Below are 26,202 nucleotides of genomic sequence, written 5' to 3'. Positions count from 1 at the left end.
GGCATCAGCCGGGAATGTAATAAAATACTCATTACTTGCATGGATTGAGTGCAGTTCCATCAACATTTAAAAATTACACATCATTTGAAGAATGGTGCTTTTGACTGTTCCTTTCCCCACCCTCTCTCCATCCACCATCTGAAACATTCACACCTTCTACCAAAGACAAATCATGGCTGCAATATTTGCATTTACAACATATTCAGCAGCACCTCCTAAATCCAAGCCTTCTAAGACCTGGCAGAACAATGGCAGCAGCCACAGGGGAGGGAATCACAACCACAATTTGTGTCTCAAGTCGCACACCATCCTTGCTTGGAAATATGTCACTGTCCCTTCACTGTCATGAGCCGACATGCAGGATCTCCCAGCAACATTAGTTTAGGTTAGTTTAGAGATACAGCATAGAAACAGGCCTTTCGGCCCACCAGGTCCGTGCTGACCAATGATTACCTGTACACTGGTTAATGTACACTAGTTAATGTACACTGATTACCTGTACATTGGTTACACTGGTACAATGATTACCTCACTGGTGCTATCCTAGACACCAGGGACAATCTACAGAAGCCGATTAACTGATAAACCTGTGCGTCTTTGGAATATGGGAAGAAACCAGAGCAATCGAGAAAAAACCCCACGGCCACAGGGAGAATGTACAAACTCCACACAGCCTGCACCCGCAGTCAGGATTGAACCTGGGTCTCTGGCACTGTAAGGCAGCAAGTCTATTGCTGCGCCACCCTACTGCTGTGGGAACTACTTCATTGCACAGACTGGTACAGTGCAAAAGGTCAGCTTCTCAGGGGCATTTAGAGACTGTCAATATTTGCTCACCACCAGAAATGTACAAATCCCTCAAAAAGAATAAAAGTACAAATAGTTAGATAGATATCAACCTTTCACTTTTGTTGTAGTACATTGAACCATGAAAATATTTTACCTAACTTTGGGGCATGTTTGTTAATTATGGGTTTCGCAAACTCACTTTGATATTGTACAAAAATAAGAAACTGTAGATACTGGTTTACCAAAAAAAGAAACAAAATGCTGGAGTAACTCAGTGGGTCCTGCAGCATTCTGGAGAACATGGATAGGTGATGTAATGGGTCGGAACCCTTTTTCTTAGATTTGGCAGAGAATAAAGTAAAGTTGCGGTCCATTGCAGGTCTGGGTGAATGAGGCCCGGAGCTGTGGGACAAATTGAGCGAGAGCCTGCTGGTGCCGACGCATGGTGGAGAGTGTGGAACGAAGTTCATGGAAGGAGAAATGTTACGAGAAGCGGTTGATTGAGTGAACATACCTGGAATTCTGGATGGGTCCAAATTGGGAGGCCTGGAAATGGAGCTGGAGGCCACATGGCACAAGATGGCGACACAGGAATGTGTTGAGGAAACGCATGTGGCTATGGTTGTGAGTCCGAGTCAGAACATGGTCAGAGCGCAGGAGAGCAGCAGGAATCACAGAGGGGCAGCAGTGAGGAAGGGTCTCACAGAACTCCCAATGGAGAGAGGAGGAGAACTTCTTCATACTTTGAGGAGATTTTGCAGTGGAGCAGTAAAATGTAGAACCAAAGAACTGCAGATGCTGGTTTACAAAAAAAGGCACAAATGCTGGAGTAACTCAGCAGGTCAGACAGCATCTCTGGAGAACATGGATAGGTGACGGTTTGGGTCGGGACCCAAGAAGGGTCTAGCTTTGATATTGGTTTAAAATTTGTACTGCTGCTTATTTTAATGAAGACATCAACAGCATTAATTTGTTTCTTAAAAATATTGCATGATAATTTAATAACTTTCAACTGGAAGATAGTTACATGAGCGGAAATACGAATGTCTGCTCACTGGAATAGATTTTGTACAACAGTGTAAAACAGGGGATGGAGCTGGCTGCTCATTTCATGTCTTTTACAATTTCAAATTCTATTCATTTTGCTATTCACGACAATACAAAATAGACTCCTGTTTTTGCTATTGTATAAAGTTTAGATTTATCTCATTGAATTTACGATGCCACTACAATTTTGACTAGACTCTTTGATTATTGTCTGCAAATGTTGCTCAGCGTGGAATGCAAGCAGTAAACAAAATTTCAACACGTTTGCTGGGGAAATATACAGCATCTGCTTTATAGATGGTGCCAAATTAATGATTAGGAATAATGATTTGGAATTAGTGATTGGGAATAATCAGGGTTCAGATGCTGTGCAATACCTCAATTGCGGTATGTGTTACTCTCTCACTGATTTTATGCAATGATGTGTATTATTTCAATTTGTTATTGGCAACCACTTTCACTTGAGCTGCCTACGCAGACTCCTTCACATCAGGTGGCAGGACAAAATTCCCGTCTTGGAACGGGCCGGAATCCCCAGCGTCCACACCCTCCTACGGAAAGCCAAGCCAGATGGGCAGGCCATGTCGTCAGAATGCCCGAGCGTCGACTGTCAAAACAGCTTCTGTATGGAGAACTATGTCAGGGCAAGCGCTCAGTAGGAGGACAGAAGAAATGGTTTAAGGACTGCCTCAAAGTGTCCCTCAAAGACTTGGACATCAACCTCAGCACTTGGGAGTCTTGCTCTGGACCGTCCAACCTGGCGTAGCAAGCTCACCACAGGAGCCCGTGCAGCAGAGAACAGACGCACTGCAGAGGCCCAGAGGAAATGCACAGCGCACAAGGCCCGAACTACCTCCACTTCCACTGTAGCACCCATCCACTTGTGTGCTACGTGTGGGCATGCCTTCCGGGCTCGGATTGGCCTCACCAGTTACTTCCGGACCCACAGTCACCAACCCTCCAACTGAAAGTGAAGTCATGGTCATCTTCGAACCCGAAGGACGAACAACAACATATTGGCAGTAAATAAGTCAGTACATGTTCAATTAATTGATTATGTCTGTGCTGTTTTTAACAACACTTGCAGGGGAGTTACAATGACTGTGCAAAGTCACTGCACAGGCACAATACAAAGCTCAACAATGACTTTACAGCCTTCAGAAGAAGGGCAGACAAAGGATTAATTAAAAAAGTGCTACAGATGTAAAAATTAATCTTGTCAATTTGAACAATTCTATTCCCACTTTATTTTAAAGAAACTTTAATGGAAAGAAGATTCTGCCTAAAATCTGGAGTCAATTTTTAAAGTAGTGGGTTTTTAAAAAGTAGTTACAATCAGTATGAAGAAGGTCCCAACTAGAAAAAATGCAAATCTATGTTCTCCAGGGATGCTGCCTGGCCCACTGAATTACTCCAGCACTTTGTGTCCTTTTTTTGTAAACTAGCACCTACAGTTCCATGTTTCTACTCTAAAAGGTAGTTGGATCATGTGTGTACTCCCAGTTCATGAGTTAAGTTGGGTGTTAGTTACGAGCTTTTAGGTGTTATTTAAAGATGACTATTATCATTACATAAATTGTCAATGGAGCAAACCTGTGCCTCATAAACGTAGTGTTCGTGAACTAAATGGTAGAAGAAACGTTCACTTGATTGTTCAATCATTGGGATTGATCTTTCACAAAAACAGTGAAAGCATTGGCCAAGCTTGTGTTATATTTGGTTGATAAGTAACAAACCTTAATAAAATCATGGAATCATTGTGGCACAGAAAAAGACTGTTCAGCCCATTAGCAGCCTGCTTTTCAATAACTTTCTCTGTCATTAAACAAGGAAAACATATTTCATATTAATATTGCTGATAATTCTACAGCTGGTTTGAATGATTTCCTCATGTATTAAACAGGGAGCTACCAGATTTTGAGCCAGGTGATGTCACAAGATTGTTACTGTTCTCTTCAGCCATATTTAAAAGGAAAGATACAGATGAAATAAATAGCACTTCAGTGTGTCTGGAAAATAACCAACTTTAGGTCTAATTTAAACTTTGGTTTATTTGCCTCTGTAAAAAGCAGCTTGAAGTTACACAACACTAAAGGCATCAATCTTCCATTATTATAATGCGGTGTTCTTTTGAGCATGAGCATTGACAATGATGTGAAAGATAATGACAATGTTGTGTGTAATATCTGACATTTGTATATATTTTCTCCAAATGTGTCTTTCCTTGAATCTTTGTAGCGCAGCTAGATAGTCATTCAATTCATTACCACAGAGCAACAGAATGGAAATTCAATCTGGTGATTTCTCAGATGGAAAGTTAACAGAGTCAGCAACTCTAGCTTAGAAATCCAACTGCCTCAAACCAACAGGTACTGTTTCATAAAGACAGTCAGCCATACACTGTGATTGAGGTCTGTACTACATTTCTTTGTTGACTTACCCAAGCTTGAATGATTTAGAAAGGGAAGGCTCTGAGTGAAGTTGCCTGCAAACTGTGCAGTTGGAGCTGGGATCAGGCTTAACTGGACTTTGACAAAAAAGGATGTTGAAAAAGCTTTAAAAGTAAAGAGAAAAGTCAAGGCAGAGGAATTTTGGGAACGAGTTCAGAATACAAGTGCCATCCAAAAATGAAGTTGATAAATGCATAGGTTCTAGGAGCAGAATAAGGCCATTCGGCCCATCCAGTCTACTTTGCCATTCCATCATAGCTGATCTATTTTTCTCTCTCAACCCCATTCTTCTGCCTTCTCCCCATAACCCCTGACACCCTTACTAATCAAAACTCTGTCAATCTCCACCTTATAAAATATCCATTGACTTGGCCTCCACAGCCACAAGTGAAGTGAGAGGGTTGGACACAAAAGGTCAGAGTAAGAGGATAAATGATAATGGAAGACAGTAAGGCTTGAGGAATCTGAATAGATTGATGCTGGAAGATTTGTCAACTACACCGACCAATAGATACAATGGATTGAAATCAGTTGCACAATGTAAAGTCTGCTCAAAAAATTGAAAACTTTGGTCTCAATCTTCGCAATGTGGAAGAGGTTGTGGCCATCTATGGCCAGATCCATGGTTGTACATTGGTCTCACATTGCAGAGTGGTTTGCATTAAACTCGAAGATCTTGTCACGAAAATATGCAGCTAAGCTGATTCTTCAGAATGTTGTCTCTGATAAGTGGCAAGTAGACAAGGAGACCAAGTATAGAAAGAACTGCAGATGCTGGTTTAAATCGAAGGGAGACACAAAATGCTGGAGCAACTCAGCGGGACAGGAAGCATCTCTGGAGAGAAGGAATTCCAGCAGAGATGCTGCCTGTCTCGCTGAGTTACACCAGCATTTTGTGTCTACCTGTCCTTTTCTGTTTTCTTCATTTACTTCTTTAAGTGCGGTCTTTGTTAGACCGTCAGAATTGTGGCAGTATGTTCGCCCGGGGCGGGGGCGGGGGTTGAGGATAACCAGAGATTGTGTTTTTTGTGATATTGGTTGAGAAATAAATATTGGACAGGTCACCTCCGGGTAATTGCTCTTCCTTGACGGAGTGCCTTGGGATCTTTCGCATCTACCTAAGAAAGTGGCTCGACTTAACGTATTGCCGGGAAAAGACGGCACCTCAGATAGTATGAGGTGTATGAGGGGGCTACAGACACAGAATACGGCTGCATGAATTATCGCGGTCACAGATAACCTTTTGAACCCGTAAAATAATTATTAAACACAGTGTATTCCTTCAGAAATGTCACGTACAATATCCGCTTCAATCAGCAATATGTCATTCCTATAACTGTCTCTTAGGCTGCAGTCTTGAAACCAGATGGGTCCCGACCCGAAGCGACATCTATCCATTTTCTCCAGAGATGCTGCCTGATCCGTCCAGTTCCTCCAGCATTTTGTCTCTATCTTTGGTATAAACCACCATCTGCAGTTCATTTTTTTTATTACATCTTGCTATGTTTTAGTGAATGTGTCCATCTAGCTCGGTCCCTGAACCGTACTGCCGCCTGACACTTTACACACTTGAAACGGATCCTCAACTGTTTGTTATTCGAGCACCATTGTCAATTTCACTCGGGACCAGCAATGCAAATACATTGTTTTCTAAGGCTGGAGACCAGGCGAAGATAGCCCTCCATCCCGCTTTTATTCATCGGTGACAGTATGCGGTGGATGGTATTTGTCATGGCTTTGCTTTCCAGCCAAGAACCAATCGAATTGAATAGATTGCATCCGGCCCCAATACACATGCCCTCAACATGAGTCAGCGCCTTCAGACGAAGTGGAGGGAAGACCATTGATTTTCAAATCGGAAATCCGCGGGTTCAGTTCTTGTGAGGACTTTCAAGATATCAAACACCCTTTAATTAATATATATATATTAATATATATTTAATTAATATATAACTTGCAACCTGGATGAATGCAATTGTTAAAGAAACAAATCTGGGGGTTAAATGAGCTTGAGATGTTGAGGGGGGGGGGGGAGGGAGGGGGGTCTCTATAGGCTTCAACAGCTGGGAGACACCACGATATGAAAATGAAATAAAGAAAATTTGTCCATGGCTCGCCTCCAGCTGCAGTTGATTTTCCTGAAATGCTCCACGCAATTATATCAGAGTCTGGAGCGGCTGCGAGTTATGTATATTTGTGATAGGGGAGAGGTCGGGTCCTTGCAGAAACTTGACATTACCAACCTCTGCAAACTTGTTTCCATGGCAATACACGTCGCCCTTTGTCTTTGTTACTCGTCTCTGGACAGCTGGGTAACACCACCATTTCTTCCCAAAATAGTAACAGACAACAATACAAGAACAACCCCCCTCCCTCCCTTCCCACCTAACATAACATTCACAAACGGCATTTAAAATTATTCATTGGGAGAAAAAAAATAGCTCATCTAATTGCACAATTGCACGTCTTTTTTTTTTGAGTATTCACACTTCTGAAAGCACAGCGCAAACCTTATCGTGATTGTTCAATACAATGGTTCTGCAGAAAAAAATAATCTATTCCACATCAAAATGCAATCAGCTGCAGGGAAAGCCGTGTTGCAATTCGAGCGGAAAATGTTACACACCAGACTCAACTGACTTCCCTCTCGCGTCCCGTGCCAATTTACGAAAAGATGGACTATCGCTCATATAATTCTCTGTCATGTTGCCGTATCGTTTCCCTTTAGTTTTCAGCCCTCAGCTCACCTGCCGACTGCCGAGTCCCGGGTGGAATGGGTGGCCGCAGCAACAGCGAGGGGAGCCCGGCGTCAGGGTTCACTGGAATCGCCAGCCACACCGAGCAGGCAGCTCACATAGTGAGGGATAAAACGGAGTGGGCATCTCAGCGAGCGGAACACAGAGAGAAAACACACATATACACACACATATAGCCGGGGGTGCAGGCGGGAAGACAGGCAGCCATGCAGGTGAGCCGATGTGATTCTGCTACATTACAGCGTGCGGATCAGGCAGAAAGTATGAGAGCAACGGGAGGCGAGATGGAAATGGACCGTGTGGGGCGCACAGAGAAAAAAAAAAGCAAGGGGAAACTGAGCGCGAATGAAACATCCCGCACACAGTGATTAGTGGGTGGTTCGTGGTTTCGAGCACCTCACCACGTACACAAGTCAAGTACCAACGCGAACTGGATCTGGCATTAAACTTCGGCACAGACAGGATTCCGCTATCAAATTCCAAAACAGGGTCTCTAAGATGTAAAAAAGGTGGAATAACTCAGCGGGTCAGGCAGCATCTCTGGAGAAATGGAAGAGGTGAAGTTTTGGGTCGAGACCCTTCTTCAGACTGAGTCAGGGGAGAGGGAATCTCGAGATATAGAAGGGCAAGGTGTGAAAACGACAGATCACAACGGATGGTGATAAGGAAATGTAGAATGGTTCATTGTTGGCATTGAAGGGTCGGAGACCCTTCTTTAGACCTGCCTGACCCACTGAGTTACTCCAGCTTGTTGTGTCTGTCAACGGTTTAAACCAGCATCTGCAGTTCCTTCCTACACATTTTCTCTAAACTCTGATATAGACAAGATTCAATGTAAGGCACCAAACAAAAAGAATCTGCATACTAATTTCCCGCACAGACAAATCCCCATACCAAACCACGGAAAAGTATTTCAATATCATGCACCAAAATTAATAGCATTTCAATACCAAACTTTGGGATAGAAAGTATTCCGATATTAAATTCCAGAACAAAATGGATTCCAATATCGTCTGAAGAAGGGTCTCCACTGGGAAGACACCTACCTATCCATGTTCTCCAGAGATGCTGCCTGAATTGCTGAATTACTTCAGCAGTTTGTGTCCTTTTGTGTATCAACTGGCATCTGCAGTACTTTATTTCTACTCTTCTAATAGAAAGATCTGGCATAAACCAGGTCCCAGTGTGAATAAATGAGATCCACAGAAAGCCAAACACCAGACAATGCAAGATCTCAATATGCTACCTTTGGGAAATACCAATCTCTGGCCGTATCAATTACACAACACAGGTCGAGTAGCAATAAGTGGATGAGGGACTGACAAGGACTGCCAATATCAATTATCCAAGGGAGCCCCAATATTAAACACTTGGAATTTGCAGGATACCAATATCAAATATCCAGGCATATCTGATCTCAATATAACAAAAAAAACACAAGCATATCTCCTATATCAATCATAGTTAGGTGACTCAGCGATCTTTAAGCTGAACACCTCCGCTCAGTCCGCCTAGGCCTACATGATCTCCCGGTTGCTAACACTTTAACTCCCCCTCCCATTCTAATACTGATCTTTCTGTCCTGGATCTCCTCAACTGTCATGGTGAGGCCCAACGCAAATTGGAGGAATAGCCCCTCACATTTCACTTGGGCAGCTTACAACCCAGCAGTATGAATATTGTTTTATCTAACTTCAAGTAAGCCTTAATTTACCTCTCTCTCCATCCCTCCCCCCCCCCCCCCATCCTAGTTCTCCAACTAGTTCTACTGTCCTCCTGAATAAGTATTACTGATTGTATGCTTGAACCATGAACCATTCTACATTTCCTTATCATCATCTGCTGTGATCTGTTGTTTTCACACCTTACCCTTCTATATCTCTAGACTCCCTCTCCCCTGACTCAGTCTGAAGGGTCTTGTCCCCAAACGTCACCCATTCCTTCTCTCCAGAGATGCTGCCTGTCCCTCTGAGTTACTCCAGCATTTTGTGTCTAAAATCAAATACTCAGCAAGCAGTGTATCTCAGTATCAAATAACCTCCAGGAGGGAAGACATTGGAGCAGAATGGTTACATTTTTGGTTTAGGATCTACAGACGTGCTTTATTGATCCAGAGATATGAGATGAATCTCACCATTTGTAACTGGAAAATGAATCTTTAAGTGGAAAAACATAACATTGATCTGGTTCATTTTGTCTTTGTTAGTCAATGCTGAGTTCTGCACCTGCTCTGTAGCCTTGCAGGACACGGCTTTTTATATACATTTCCATGCACTTTTGATCTGTGTCTAATGTGTCCCCTCCCCCTCCCCTCCCCCCAGACCCCTGCCACCCTTTGGAGTAAAATCCTTGTCTCCCCCTCTGATACTTCTTGGAATTACTTTAAATTCATTCCCTCTGGTTTTTAATCTCCCAACTAAGGGGAAAAAATGGTATTTCCAATTTACTCTGTATAAACCTTTATATCGTGAGGTCAGACATCTCAATTGTCTCCCCACAATCTTCTGAAGCTCTCTTGATTCAAAAACTGTTCCTTTAGATTGGAACATTACACCTCTCATTTTTTATTTATGAAAGGTGAGAAAGAGAAACCAGGGATTACAGACCAGTAAGCATAACATCTGTTGTTGGGAAATTACTAGTCAGTAATTAAGGTCAGAGTAACTGAACATCTTGAAGATTTTTATCCGATCAGAGGGAGCCGGCATTGTTTTGTAAGAGGTAGGTCATGCCCAGCAAATTTGATTGGACTTTTTGAACAGGTGATTGAAGTGGTAGATAGGGATTTTACATTTGGGTATTATTTACATGTATTCCAGTAGGTGACTGGTAAAGTTCCTCAAGATGGCTTGCTGGCTCAATTGCAGGCAAATTATTGTTCTGATTGGTAAATTGGCTGAGTGGAAAGAGCCAAAGAGTCAAATGGGCAGGGATATGAATCCTAAACTTATGCAGAGATCTGTTTTCGGCCATCTCAGTTCTCTGTTTCTGTCAACAAACAGTGAAGGAAAGAGAAACCAGATAACTGTATAACCAATAGCTGTTTTCATAAAAAAGATAGATTGCACTGACAGTGCTGTATGGAAAAAAGCATAAAAATACGAAGAGATTAAGAAAATGAGCATAACCAGGGAAAGTGGAGACAAATGAGAGATTATCCATTTTGACCCTAAGATGGACAAAGCTGAATATTTTTTAAATAGTGAAAACCCAAAAACAATGGATGTTTAAAGAGGATGGGGTAGAAAGAGGCCACTCTGCCAATCAAGCCCGTCCTGGCATATTTATACAATTACCCAAACAAACTCACTCTTTGTCTCTTTCCCTATTGCCCTGTAATTTTATCTTTCACGTATTTAATCAATTACTTTTGTGAGCTGAGTAGACACCTCGATGGTAATCTCATTTTCAGCTGTCTTCATGATCATATAATTTGAAATTATATTACTTTATGTCTACTCCATTATGGACCCACTATTTTCAGAATTTTATGTTTCTCATCCAGATTTTCTTTAAAATGAATGTAATTGATAGCACACTTTGTATGGGAAATAACAAATTGGCATGAGGTTGGCGTTCAGCCAGGACACAAATTGGTGCTGCAACAGTTGATGTGAGCTTATTGCAAATCTAAACATTTAAAATGTGTTTTATTAAATATCCTTTCATGGTTATTGGACAAATTCAAGTCCATTTGAAATTGTAGGTGCTGTGGAAACTGAAGTAGCTGTGGGACAGAAAGTTAGAAACAGGGTTGAAAGTTTTTCAAACTGAAAGGAAGAGTTTGATACTTCTTGTTCTGTTTAGTGCAGATGTTTAATATAAGGTGCTGGATGTGCTCAGTGCTTGATATTTAGTTGTCTGAGGTATTTAGAAATATAGAAACATAGAAAATAGGTGCATGAGTAGGCCATTTAGCCCTTCAAGCCAGCATCGCCATTCAATATGATCATGGTTGATCATCAGAAATCATTACCTTGTTCCTGCTTTACCCCATATCCCTTGGTTCTGTTAGCCCTATGAGCTATATCTAACTCTCTCTTGAAAACATTTGACATTGAGCTCTTTTGTGTACAAAATCTTTGATATTGAGACTAGTTTTGTTTCAGCTGCATGAAATTGAACGCATTGAAATTGGTTCCCATTTTTGTGTGAAGCTCTTATTGTCCCTGATTATATTATATATTTGATATTGGGGTCCTAATGTACCCCAGGTGATTTTTGGATCAATTCAATTTGAGACTTGTTATTGGAATCTTGTTTGCTGCTGATATTTAAAATTTGAGCCAATCTGTCCTGAATGGGCAACATCACTTTTTATTATTTCTGTGGGTTATTTTATTTGCTGGGCCGATGTTTGTGCTTTGTGTGCTTTGTTTAAGCCCCCTGCTTATCATGGATATTGAATCCTGATTTAACAAGGAGTTTGAGGTTGGGATTTTGTTATCACTGGTTTTTGACTGTGCTTGGTGCTTGAAATTGGTTTGCATTTGGAACAGATTCTAAACATTGTGAATCTATTATGTATGTTTAATTTTGGAATTGTTTATTTATATTAGGATCTTGTCGATCTCTTGGTTGATGATGGGATTCTAATTGAACCAGATCTTGAACACTTATTGGAATTCTTTCCACAGTTATGCCAATTTTTCAATCCTGTCTAACTTGGATGTTCGATGCTTTTATTTGGTGTGTCTTGCCTATAATATGAGGATGCTGTGTGTCCTGGGCATTTACCATTAGGATACATTTGACTTCCAGATCTTATCTATGGTATGTTTTTGATAATTGATGATAAGAATCAAATGTTTCTCCAATGCTAATAAATGGTCATTTAAAAGAAATGCGTAGGACTAGTTTTATTTGCCCGCATTTGGTCCAAATCCCTCTAAACCTTTCCTATCCATGTGTCTGTCCAAATTCTTTTAAACATTAGACACAACATGTGGATGACGTAGGGTCTCGACCCGAAACAGCATCCATTCCTTCTCTCCAGAGATGCTGCCTGTCCTGCTGAGTTATTCCAGCATTTTGTGTCTATCTTTGGTGTAAACCAGCATCTGCTGTTCCTTCCTATGCATTTCTTTTAAATGTTGTTGTTGCACCTGCCTCAAATATCTCCACTAGCAGCACATTCCAACTATACCTACAATCCTCTGAGTGAAAAAGCTGTCCCTCCGCTTCCTATTAAATCTTTCCCCTCTCGTCCTCTGGTTCTCCTTTCCCCTAGCCTGGGCCAAAAAAACGCTTGTGTCCTGCATGTTCTATGCATTTAATATTGAAATCCTGTGTATCGTAGGATTTTTATACTGCGATACCAGTTAAACCCAGATGTACGATTCTTTTATTTTGAATATTCTGAATGTTTGTTGCTGGAATTCTGTGGCCAGTTATGGAAACTGTAATTAGAAACTCCGATACCAAGTGTCATATGTTTTGATACATTGTAGGTTTTTGCCAGTATATTGTGCTTTGGTTATTGATATGAGGATCTATATATTATTCCTTTATTTGTCCCACACCGGGGAAATTTACAGTGTTACAGCAGCAAAGTGGATAGCAAGCGAGCAAGAGATCATTCATTATAAATAAAAGATACATAAATTGTCATCAGTTTTCTGTGTGTTCTTAGCTGTTATTGTTGACTCGGCTGCTAGGAGCAGTGCTGGTTGTGCAGTCTCACAGCAGCGGGAAGGAAGGACTTCCTATATCTCTCCTTCACGCACTTGGGGTGAAGAAGTCTGTCACTGAAGGAGCTACTCAGTGCAGTGACAGTGTCCTGCATGGGGTGGGAGTCGTTGTCCAGCAGCGATGTTAGCTTTGCCATCATCCTCCTCTCTCCCACCACCTGCACTGAGTCGAGGGGGCAACCCAGGACAGAACTGGCCTTCCTGACCAGTTTGTCGAGTCTCTTCCCTTCCGCCGCTGAGATGCTGCTGCTCCAGCAGACCACTCCATAGAAAATGGCCGATGCAACCACCGTGTTGTAGAAGGTCCTTAGGAGTGCCCCCTGCACTCCAAAGGACCTGAGTCTCCTTAGCAGATAAAGTCTGCTCTGGCCCTTTCTGTATAGCGCATCGGTGTTTTCAGTCCAGTCCAGTTTATTGTTGAGGTAAGCACCCAGGTACTTATAAGAATCCACCCTCTCGAAGTCCATTCCCTGGATGTTCACCGGTGTCGGGGGACCTGGCTGTGCCTGCGGAAATCTACTGCCATCTCCCTGATTTTCCCCGCATTGATCCCTAGACAGTTCCGCTGGCACCAGTCCACAAACTCCTTGATCAGTTCTCTGTACGCCCTGTCCTCGTCGCCCGTGATGAGACCGACGATGGCAAAGTCGCCAGAGAACTTCTGTAGATAGGAGTCTGCAGAGCTGTGCCTGAAGTCCACAGTGTACAGGGTGAACAAGAATGGAGCTAGCACTGTTCCCTGTGGAACCCCAGTGCTGCAGACCACCCTGTCCGAGACCGGGTCCCTTGTCCTCACATACTGTGGTTGGTTGGTGAGGTAGTCCAGACTCCAGGATGTGAGGTGGTGATCCACTCCTGTGCGCTCCAGCTTGCCCCCCAGAAGCCCCGGCTGGATGGTGTTGAATGCACTGAAGAAATCAAAGAACTTGATTCTCACAGTGCTATCCGGCTTCTCCAGGTGTGAAAGAGCTCTGTTCCGTAGGTAGATGATGGCAATAGACAATAGGCAATAGACAATAGACAATAGGTGCAGGAGTAGGCCATTCAGCCCTTCGAGCCAGCACCACCATTCAATGCGATCATGGCTGATCACTCTCAATCAGTACCCCATTCCTGCCTTCTCCCCATACCCCCTCACTCCGCTATCCTTAAGAGCTCTATCCAGCTCTCTCTTGAAAGCATCCAACGAACTGGCCTCCACTGCCTTCTGAGGCAGAGAATTCCACACCTTCACCACTCTCTGACTGAAAAAGTTCTTCCTCATCTCCGTTCTAAATGGCCTACCCCTTATTCTTAAACTGTGGCCACTTGTTCTGGACTCCCCCAACATTGGGAACATGTTTCCTGCCTCTAATGTGTCCAATCCCCTAATTATCTTATATGTTTCAATAAGATCCCCCCTCATCCTTCTAAATTCCAGTGTATACAAGCCTAATTGCTCCAGCCTTTCAACATACGATAGTCCCGCCATTCCGGGAATTAACCTAGTGAATCTACGCTGCACGCCCTCAATAGCAAGAATATCCTTCCTCAAATTTGGAGACCAAAACTGCACACAGTACTCCAGGTGCGGTCTCACCAGGGCCTGGTACAACTGTAGAATGACCTCTTTGCTCCTATACTCAACTCCTCTTGTTATGAAGGCCAACATTCCATTGGCTTTCTTCACTGCCTGCTGTACCTGCATGCTTCCTTTCAGTGACTGATGCACTAGGACACCCAGATCTCGTAGAACATCCCCTCTTCCTAACTTGACACCATTCAGTTAATAATCTGCCTTTCTATTCTTACTTCCAAAGTGAATAACCTCACACTTATCTACATTAAACTGCATCTGCCATGTATCCGCCCACTCACACAACCTGTCCAAGTCACCCTGCAGCCTTATTGCATCTTCCTCACAATTCACACTACCCCCCAGCTTAGTATCATCTGCAAATTTGCTAATGGTACTTTTAATCCCTTCATCTAAGTCATTAATGTATATCGTAAATAGCTGGGGTCCCAGCACCGAACCTTGCGGTACCCCACTGGTCACTGCCTGCCATTCCGAAAGGGACCCATTTATCCCCACTCTTTGCTTTCTGTCTGTCAAACAATTTTCTATCCATGTCAGTACCCTACCCCCAATACCATGTGCTCTAATTTTGCCCACTAATCTCCTATGTGGGACCTTGTCGAAGGCTTTCTGAAAGTCGAGGTACACCACATCCACTGACTCTCCCCTGTCAATTTTCCTAGTTACATCCTCAAAAAATTCCAGTAGATTTGTCAAGCATGATTTCCCCTTCGTAAATCCATGCTGACTCGGAATGATCCTGTTACTGCTATCCAAATGCTCAGCAATTTCGTCTTTTATAATTGACTCCAGCATCTTCCCCACCACTGATGTCAGACTAACTGGTCTATAATTACCCGTTTTCTCTCTCCCTCCTTTCTTAAAAAGTGGGATAACATTTGCTATCCTCCAATCCACAGGAACTGATCCTGAATCTATAGAACATTGAAAAATGATCTCCAATGCTTCCACTATTTCTAGAGCCACCTCCTTAAGTACCCTGGGATGCAGACCATCAGGCCCTGGGGATTTATCAGCCTTCAGTCCCATCAGTCTACCCAAAACCATTTCCTGCCTAATGTGGATTTCCTTCAATTCCTCCATCACCCTAGGTTCTCCGGCCCCTAGAACATTTGGGAGATTGTGTGTATCTTCCTCAGTGAAGACAGATCCAAAGTAACGGTTTAACTCGTCTGCCATTTCTTTGTTCCCCATAATAAATTCCCCTGCTTCTGTCTTCAAGGGACCCACATTTGCCTTGACTATTTTTTTCCTCTTCACGTACCTAAAAATTTTTTGCTATCCTCCTTTATATTATTGGCTAGTTTACCCTCGTACCTCATCTTTTCTCCCCGTATTGCCTTTTTAGTTAACTTTTGTTGCTCTTTAAAAGAGTCCCAATCCTCTGTCTTCCCACTCTTCTTTGCTATGTTATACTTCCTCTCCTTAATTTTTATGCTGTCCTTGACTTCCCTTGTCAGCCACAGGTGTCTCTTACTCCCCTTAGAGTCTTTCCGCCTCTTTGGGATAAATTGATCCTGCAACCTCTGCATTATTCCCAGGAATACCTGCCATTGTTGTTCTACCGTCTTCCCTGCTAGGGCCTCCTTCCAGTCAATTTTGGCCAGCTCCTGCCTCATGCCTCTGTAATCCCCTTTGCTATACTGTAATACTGACACTTCCGATTTTCCCTTCTGCCTTTCCATTTGCAGAGTAAAACTTATCATGTTGTGATCACTGCCTCCTAATGGCTCTTTTACCTCTAGTCCCCTTATCAGATCTGGATCATTACACAACACTAAATCCAGAATTGCCTTCTCCCTGGTAGGCTCCAGTACAAGCTGTTCTAAGAATCCATCTCGAAGGCACTCTACAAACTCTCTTTCATGGGGTCCATTTCCAACCTGATTTTCCCAGTCTACCTGCATGTTGAAATCTCCCATAACCACCGTAGCATTACATTTGTGACACGCCAATTTTATCTCCTGATTCAACTTGCACCCTATGTCGAGGCTACTGTTTGGGGGCCTATAGATAACTCCCATTAGGGTCTTTTTACCCTTACAATTCCTCATTTCTATCGATACTGATTCAACATCTCCTGATTCTATGTCACCCCTTGCAAGGGAATGAATATCATTCCTTACCAGCAGAGCAACCCCACCCCCTCTGCCCACCTGTCTGTCTTTTCTATACGTCCTCCACCCCGATGTGAGTCTGGTAGGCGAACTGCAGCGGATCCATTGATGGTCTCACCAGGGGGCGGAGATGGGCGAGGACCAGATGCTCCAGTATCTTCATCAGGTGTGATGTCAGTGCCACCGGCCTGTAGCTGTTGAGTTCCTTGGGGTGCAGCGTCTTTGGTACCGGTACCACGCAGGATGTTTTCCACAGCTGTGGAACTCTCCCCAGTTTCAAGCTCAGATTGAAGACATGCTCCACTATTCCGCACAGCTGGTCTGCACAGGACTTGAGGAACCTCGTACTTTCTCCCAATGTCGAACATTGGGATCTTTGTCAATCTGCAAATTTGTATTCAAGGTTTTGTCTATCCTGAAGAAAGACATAAAAGGCTGGAGTCACTCAGCGGGTCAGGCAGCAACACTGGAGTAGAGGAATAGGTGACGATTCGGGTCGAGATCCTCTTCAGATTAATTTTGTCTGCCCTAGTTGTGTCATGTGATGATGCTCCTGGATGTTTGTTTAAGTTTAGGTGTATTATTGTCAAGGTATAGTGAAAAGCTTTATTTTGCATGTTATCCAATCAAATCAGACAAAACTATACATAAATACAATCAAGCCAAACTCAAACACAATAGGTCGAGCAATGGGAAAGAGACAGAGTGCAGAATATAGTTCTCAACATAATAGCACAATTTCCCAAATGCTTTTGATGTGTGAATGTGACAAAGTCAGCATTTATTGTCCATTTTATCAGAATTGGTCATCAGCCTAACACCCTATTTCTCTCTTTAAACACTCTGCTTGACAAGCTGAATGTCTCCAATGTTTTAAATTTTTATTTCAGTTCCAGCATCTGCAGTATTTTGCTTTTACAACATTTAGTTGCCATCCATACTCAACCTATCTCCTCATGTATTCTTCCTGTTGGTTTGCAATGGGCTCCTGAGCATTCTTCTTTCTCTATTCAATTATAATTTATTTGTTCATTTAGTGTTTGTTATCCCTGACATTTTCATTCCTACCCCATTTTGGAAATGCTACTTTCAGTTATGTCACCATTTTGTTGTTGTGTGCATCTCTTCCAGTCATCATCTGTGCTAGTCAGTGCATTTTAGTTTGCCATTTTTTAACTTTATGTTCTTCTTTATTTCTCATGGCACAGATGGCATGTCGAACCTTTGCCCTTTGGGAGTTTAGATTGGTTTGTAGCATATTACATTTCTTTCTGAGCATATTTCTTTAATCTTCTGCTATTTTATCTATGAATAGAATTGCATAATTTATCATGGACATTCACAACCTGATCGCACTGAAGTCATCCATGCTAGAATCTCAGCAGCTGTTTAGCATTTCTCACTTCTAAGTACGATGTTGAACTCAAAAACATTGTGCTTACTATTAAATAAATATGTAGACTTAACTTGCGTATTACTCATTACTAAATCTAACATAACCTGGCTACTTACTGGTTCCGCAATATACCATTGCAAAAAGGCTATCTTGAATTTACCCAAGGATATCATGACACTGTTCAGAAATGATCATAATTATAAACTACAGGTAAAAGCACAACGCCAATGTCAAACAGCTGGATCAAAAAAGAATACAGATTTTTAAAAATCTAGTGCAAACAAAATGGCAAAGTCAAACACAGAAGCAAGATCCATACTATAAACACTGGGCATAGTTGACATATAATTGTCAAATAATATTGGGAGAGACAGTTCGAACATCAACCAAAAGGATACATAAGATCTAATTTTGATCACCTTGCATGACCAGGATCTCATATCACACTTGCTATGTATACAAATTATTAATATTTAATGCATGGGCCAAATAAGATTTGAATATTAAACAATTGCAATTAGCATGATCAGAATATCTAACAATAACCTGGACAAAAGGATTTTTCCAAGATTAAACTAATCATAATACCTCCAGTTTAATTTGAGGAGTAAGTGTAGCTCACAATTTCAGCTGCAAAGTTTGAAGATTATAGACATGTCCCATACAAGAGATTTAAAAGTTCATAATTTAGTTTGCCAGTCTTGAAGAAGTGCTGCACTGTTAAAGATGCTGATTTTCAGCTAAGATATGAAATTGTTCCATGAGATCTTCTCCATCCACTCAAGAGAGCAGTTTGCATCTTGGGTTAATGCTTTAGCTGAAAGATAGTACGTACATACAGACAGTATTTTCTCAGTACAAGTACAAAGGGCCAGTCAACATTATGCATTCATGTCACTCGATTTAAACCTGAATACAACTCCACCACATATTGAACACAATGCAAATACATTGCCACCATAATGCTACGTTAATTGTGCCCAAAATTTGATGCACCTGGAAAGATAAACAGGAGAAAATTTGCATGATTGCCTTTAATTATTACTTCACAAAGGCTTATTAAGTAACAAAATATATGCTGGTGCCACAGTTTACACTCATTTCCATTAATCCTGCTAAATTAGAGTCACAGAAAGTCATAGTCATACAACGTGGAAACAGGCCCTTTGGCCCAACTTGTCCATGCTGACCAACATGTCCCAGCTACACCAGTCCCACCTGTCTGTATTTGGCCCACATCCCTACAGACCTGTCTTATCCATGCACCTGTCTAACTGTTTCTTAAACGTTGGGATAGTCAACTACCTCCTCTGGCAGCTCGTTCCATACCATCACCCTTTGTGTGAAAAAGTTACCCTTCAGATTCCTATTAAATCTATTCCCATTCACCTTAAACCCATGTCCTCTGGTCTTCTTCCCCTACTCTGGGCAAGAGACTCTGTACATCTATCTGATCTATTCCTCTCATGATTTCATACACCTCCATAAGATCACCCCTCACCCTCCTGTGCTCCAAGGAATAGAGTCCCAGCCTACTCAACCTCTCCCTATAACAGACACTCTAGGCCTGACAACATCCTCGTAAATCTTCTCTGTACCCTTTCCAGCTTGACAACATCTTTCCTATAACACGGTGCCCAAAACTGGACACAGTATTAAATGCAGCCTCACTAATGTCTTATATAAATGCAACATGACCTCCCAACATCTCTACTCAATGCTCTAACTGATGAAGGCCAATGTAAGCCATAAGCCTTTTTGACCTGTGACTCCACCTTCAAGGAACCATGCACCTGCACTCCTAGATCCCTCTCCTCTACCACAGCCCCCCGAGTCCTACCATTCACTATGTGGGTCCTGCCCGTGTTAGACTTCCCAAAATGCAACACCTCACATTTCTCTGCATTAAATTCCATCAACCATTCCTCAGCCCACATGGCCAACTGATCAAGATCCTGCTGCGATTTTTCATAACCATCTTCACTATCTGCAATACCACCCACTTTTGTATCATCTGCAAACTTGCTAATCTTGCCATGTACGTTCTCATCCAAATTATTGAAATAGATAACAAACAGTAACAGGCCCAGCACTGAACTTAGAGGCACACCACTAGTCACAGGCCTCCAGTCTGAGAAGCAATCTTCTATCATCATCCGCTGCTTCCTTCCACGAAGCCAAATTTCTATCCATTCAGCTATCTCTCCTTGGATCCCATCCGATCTAACCTTCCAGTGCAGCCTACCATGCAGAACCTTGTCAAATGCTTTGCTGAAGTAATCCTGCAAAGGGTAACTCAAAACTCACAATCAAATTACGGTAAATTCATTCATTAATCAACCCTTATGCACAGATTTTTAGATCTATTTTAAAAAATTGCGCAATGAATAGTGGTGAAAGTCATTTTATTCCAAACTATCATTGCCATTTTGGTGCCTCCATGGAGACAAGCAGTGGTCTGAAAGTTGTTGCCATTGATTTTTTTTAAATTGACCAAACCCCTTTTTATGAAGCATTCTTACTGCCAGTAGACATGCTGGACTGAACCCAAACCAGGTTCCAGAAGTATACCACCAATAACTATCCCACAATAACTGTGTGCAACACAGGTCACCTTGCAGAAAATACTGCAAAAAGGAAGGTAGCTCGAGAATCATTCAAAAGCACTAATCTAATCCTTTATGGAAATGACAGGGTTGAATTAATCGCACTTCACTTCTGTATCTTCCAACATTGTTTCAATCTCTCAATAAGATTGCCACCCTCTCAACACTTCTGCATTTCCATTATTCACTATTTCATTATACATGCATTTCCTGAGCCACACATGGTGTGTGAATATTGACTCATCATTTTTAAGAATATCGAACACAATGGTGTTGAAATTCAACTGCATAACGTATGTTGCACATGCACAAAGTGAATGCATTTTGGCATAAAATCAAATGTGCAATGCAAGTGGTAGCTTTCACAATGCATAGCGACACTGTCAGTCACGTACTTCCCTGTACATCCTGCGGGTTAGGCCAAAACACACATAGCTTGCAGGGTGACCTCAGTTCCCATGCAAGCCATGGTTGACACCTTTCCAGTAATACAGTCAAAGAGTTAAAGATATTTTCAGCACAGGCACAGGCCCTTTTGTCCATTGTGACCACAATCACTCATTTACACCAAACCTCTGTTAATCCATTTTTTTTAATACTCCTCGTAGTCTCATCAACTCCACTCTGATTCTATCATGCAGCTACACATTGGGAAAATTTCCAGTGGCCTATTTATTTATCTACTTGCGCTTCTTTGAGAATTGAGGGAAAAGAAAGCAGCCCGAGAAACTCATGAGATGACATGCAAACACCATGCAACAGCATAGAGTCATAGAGCTATACAGCATGGAAATGGCCGCTCTGTCTCACCTTGTCCATGCCGACCAATTGGTATAAAAAGGCCTACCTCATTTACCTACATTTTGCCCATTGCCTTCTAAATTCTTCCAATCCAAATATCTCTCAAAATGTATTTTGAAATTAATAATTATACCTGCTTCTATAGCTTCCTCTGGTGACTGATTCGAGGTATGGACTACCCTCTGAGTGAAAAAGTTGTCTCTAAGGTCCATCTTAAATCTTCCCCCAAAAGCCAATAGCCTCGATTTTGGATCCTCTACCCTGGGAGAAAGACTCGCAGAGAGAATTGCTTGATCCCGACTACCTAAACCTGATGACTGCCTCTTTCATTTTCCAGACAAGAGCTTCAACATCTCTCATCAACCAGGGTTCCTTTCACCCAAAGAGGAACATATTGCTTTTCTATCACACAGGTAGGTACTCTTTTGAAAGCCTCCCACTTGCCAACTATCACCTTACCCACAAATAGACTTTCCCAATCAACGCCTGCCTTCAAAATCGCCCTTTCCCCACTTTATGACCTTAACTTGTGGGCCAGTCCTATCCTTTTCCATGAGTAAAACTAATGGAAATATGGTCACTGTTCACAGTGCTCCCCCACTGTAACTTTAGACACTTGCCTTACCTTGTTCCCTCAGAGGAGGTCTAGTGTTGGGCCCTCTCTAGTAGGGTCCTCTATATTAAGGAAGCTTTTTAAGACACATTTAACACATTCCGCTACATCAAGCCCTCCCTTTAGACTATGGGAGACATAGGGATGTTGATATGTCCAATTTATACGACCCTCTTTATTTTACAGTTATCTGCAATCTCCCTACAAATCGGCCCGCCTGATTTACCTGACTATTGGGAGGCCTGTAATACTGTCCCATCAAAGTGAACATTTACTTTCTGAATCTAAGTTCTACCCATGTAGCCTCACTGGATGATCCCAATGGATATCCTCTCTGACCACTGTAGTCATGTCCTCTCTGATCAAAAGTGCAACTCTACCCCCTCTTTGATCTGTATATCCATCGTGCCTGTAACCCGCAGCATTGAGCTACCAGTACTGCCCTTCTCTCAGCTACGTTTCTGCCATGGCTATAACAGTCCCCTGAGCCAATCCAGATCTTAAAATCGGCTCCCTTACCTGTTACGTGTCTTTGGAATAAATAGTATTGGAATAAATATCAGTCTTTCCTCTCTCGTCGCTGTGCACCTGCCTGTTCTGTCTGCCAATCTAGCTCTCTTTGACTGTAGTATTATCCCCCAACGTCTTATCGACCTCCTTTATGCTCCTGGACACCCCCCCCCCCCCCCCCCCTCCCCACCGGCCAAACTACTTAAAATCCTTCTGATTGGTTCGGGCGAATCTCTCTCCCAGGATATTGGTTCTGTTTCAGTTCAGATGCAATCCGTCCCTCTTTTGTACAGGTCATGTCCTCCCTAGAATAGATCCCAATGATCCAAAAACATGGACCACTGCCCCCTGCACCAGCTCCTTGGCCACATTTTCAACTGGCCTATCCTTCTATTCCTGACTTTCCACATCCTGCACCGAAGGTCAGCCTTGATCATGCATCTCCAGCACTGTGATGCAGCAGCAGTACTAGCTTTGTCTCTGTGCAATCCACAATGTACATAAAAATCATCAAATGACATGGCACAGGAAATCAGAACTGAACTGCGGAGAGAAGCCCTGCACCTACCCTGTGACAGGGCAGTTTCATATTTGTTGGGGGATTAATTCTGACAGAGTTTACTGGAGTCAACCACATTGACCTATGGAGCTCTAACACTCCTGGGCCTTTGTGAGAATTATGGAAGAAATATCTCTTAAAAGAAAAAAGCTGCTTTACATTTGGATCTAACATGAGGGGAGTTTAGATTTAGTTTGTATTTTGTTTAGAGATACAGCACGGAAACAGGCCATTCGATCCCCATACACTAGCACTATCCTACACACTAGGGACAATTTACAATTTTTACCAAAGCCAAATCAACCTACAAAGCTGTACATCTTTGGAGTGTGGGAGGAAACTGGAGCACCTGGGGAAAACCCACATGGTCACAGGGAGAACGCACAAACTCCGTACAGACAGCATCCATAGTCAAGATCAAACGCAGGTCTCTGGTGCTGTAAGGCAGCAACTCTACTGCTGTGCCACCGTGCTGCCCCAGATAATAGAAATGTAAGGCCTCTCTGCCTCTCTCAAAGAGAGAGAGAGAGAGAGAGAGAGGATAAAGGCAATGGAGTCTGCTAGGAGCCAGGCTCCTACCTCAAGCAGTCCAATAGCAAAATAACTTGAAGGTCAGGTTCTTTCAGAAACAGTGAAAGATGTCTGTGCCTTCTGCAGACGCAGCCTCAGCCGTGCAAACCTTCCCACACTGCCTTGCCCGTGCTGATAAAGCTCACTGAACTTCATCATTTCCAAATCATTCCATGTGGTAGCAGCTGTGCCTGTATCTTGCTCTGCTGTTTGTAGCTCATGCGGGACACGACAGATGCTCCTGATTCAGGAAAAAGAGAATTCAACATCTGCAGACATAGACCATCGAGCAGCGTGGACACATGTGTAAGAAGGAACTGCAGCTTCTGGTTTACACCGAAGATAGGCTCAAAATGCTAGACTAATTTAGCGGGTCAGGCAGCATCTCCGGATAAAAGGAATAAGTGATGTTTCGGGTCGAGACGCTTCATCAGACTCATGGACACAAATGTTTGTTTGAATTTTCACCTGAAGATTCAGATCATGACAACCAACACATTCAGATCCAGCCCTCTGTTAACTGGGAAGGTGATCACTCTCTCGATTGCTAGATTGCAAGATACAGCAAGTTAGATTTAGCTCTTAGGGCTAAAGGAATCAAGGGATATGGGGACAAAGCAGGAAAGGGGTACTGATTAGGATGATCAGCCATGATCATATTGAATGGCGGTGCTGGCTCAAAGGGCCAAATGGCCTACTCATGCACCTATTTTCTGTTTCTATGAAACAGGCCTTTCGGCCCACTTGAGTCCTCGCTGACCGTCGATCACCCCGATCATTAATTCTACGTTATGAAACTCTATCATCCACTCCCTACACACTCGGGGCAATTTACAGAGGACAATTAACCTGCAAACCCGCATGTCTTTGGGATGTGGGAGAAAACAGGAACACCCAGTGGAAACCTACATGGTTCACAGAGAGATTGTGGAAACTCCACACAGACAGCACCCAAGGTCGGGATTGAACACGGGCCTCTGGCGCTGTGAGGCAATAGGTCTACCAACTTGCAGACTGTGTGACTACCAGCATGAGACCCTTGCGTTCAATGCCATGCACCTGATGAGCTCCAATGACGTGTTCACCCAGGGGCATGCAGAGATTCCTCATATATTTCAGCTGGCACGCTGGATGGAGGACAAAAGCTAACCCCTGGACCCATGTCTTCTCAATCTAATCTGGGCCTCATGTTGGATAGCACAATCGCAACTGCCTTTGGGACATGAAGAGTTCAGTGGAGTATGTAACTGGGTCCAGAAAATGGGATTGCACTACTTCCAATGCCCTACAATACATTCCAGTGTGGTGTTCATATCTCATCATCATCTGCTGTTGACATTAGAACATTGGTCTTTCTCTCTGCATAGCAATAGCAGGAAGGGGGTCTAAGGAGTTGTCGGGTGGCAATTACAGGAAACCTCCTCTGGATGTACTGTCTTGGACTCAATATTGAATTTTATGACTTCAGGTAACCTGATTTCTTTGTCTGTATCAGTCACCCATCTGTGATTTGGGCTCACTTTTATTTTCTTCCTCGTTTTTGTCTTTGTTTTCCTCTTGTGCAAATGGAGGACATGCCCAAAGATAAGGCCATATATTGGTAGATCAAGTAAGGAATTTAGAAATGAATTCCTTACTCAGGAGAATGGAATGCAACTGCCTGTAGATTTCCCTGGGGTGGAGATAAACACTTTTGCAACTTATCATCAAGGGATATACACATTTATAGCCAATAGTTTCACTGGCTGCAATGTCATTTTCTGTTTTGCACATTGGTCTGCCATGTTTCCTATTCTATAGCAATGTTTACATTTTTAAATCAGTAAATTCTAATGTGCTGCAGTGGTGAAAACTGCAACATTATTGCAAGTCTTTGGAAGTTCTTCGAGCTGAGGCTGTCATCCTTAAGAAACATTCTTGATTAGTACAGATGTTTCTTGATTAGTACGGGTGTTTCTCGATTTGTACGGGTGCCAGGGGTTATAGGAAGAAAGCAGGAGAATGGAGTTGAGAGCGAAAGGTAGATCAGCCATGATGGGATGGCAGAGTAGACTCGATGGGCCAAATGGTCTAATTCTGCTCTTATAACGTATGAACTTATGAACCTTGTCTAATTCAGCAACTATCAACCTGTGGGTGGACTGCTGGACTTGCTCGGTTCATGCATAAACTTGGGTTTCCTTTCAGTTCATGATAGTTTTACCTGTTTCATCTTCCAATATCCCAATCTCAACTTCAGCACACCTAAATGTTTTCCAAGCTTTCACAATGTTTGCAGAAAATTTTATCCCTCTTTTGACCATCCCCTTTAATTATCTGCCACCTCATAAATTTAATCCGCATTGCAATTTTACACACCTACTGTTAATGTACTCCCTGCACAGGTCAACAAGCTGAAGGCAGTTATCAACAGAGCAAATGAACTAACCGTGAGAGGCTGAGTGAATATGGCAGACTTCATTTCATGTCGTTGTGCCTGCAAACTGCCGTCCTGGAAAATCTGCACATTGTACTTCAATCAGCACAGTATTCTGCATGCAATATATGTGCTCTCTCTAGTATCTGTACATTTATGCTATCGACAGATTCCAGCGGATTGTGTTTTCCTTGTGTAACTCATTCGAACTGAATGATTATTCTACAAAGGAATTGTGGTTGGCTAAACAATTAAATGTTTCACAGTATATACATCTCCATTGTCATGGCATGCATGTTAAAA

At 42.6% G+C, this 26,202-nt stretch overlaps 1 pseudogene across 7 annotated transcripts in view; it reads right to left on the bottom strand.

Moving 5' to 3' along the window:
• LOC144601912 (dual specificity tyrosine-phosphorylation-regulated kinase 2 pseudogene) overlaps positions 1 to 26,202 on the bottom strand; it is a 125,943-nt pseudogene that overhangs the window by 65,398 nt on the left and 34,343 nt on the right. For 4 of the 7 annotated variants that reach the window (XR_013548386.1, XR_013548389.1, XR_013548392.1 and 1 more), the window contains exon 1: positions 7,034 to 7,340. The exons of 1 other annotated variant lie outside the window; for it this stretch is intronic. The product of XR_013548386.1 is annotated as a dual specificity tyrosine-phosphorylation-regulated kinase 2 pseudogene, transcript variant X1 (transcript). 2 more of the 7 variants (XR_013548388.1, XR_013548387.1) reach the window with 2 other exon arrangements.

Source organism: Rhinoraja longicauda, chromosome 17, assembly GCF_053455715.1.
Source record: "Rhinoraja longicauda isolate Sanriku21f chromosome 17, sRhiLon1.1, whole genome shotgun sequence".
NCBI lineage: Eukaryota > Metazoa > Chordata > Chondrichthyes > Rajiformes > Arhynchobatidae > Rhinoraja > Rhinoraja longicauda.
The sequence above is the reverse complement of the archived record's forward strand: the minus strand, read 5'-3'. Positions and strand labels throughout refer to the sequence as shown.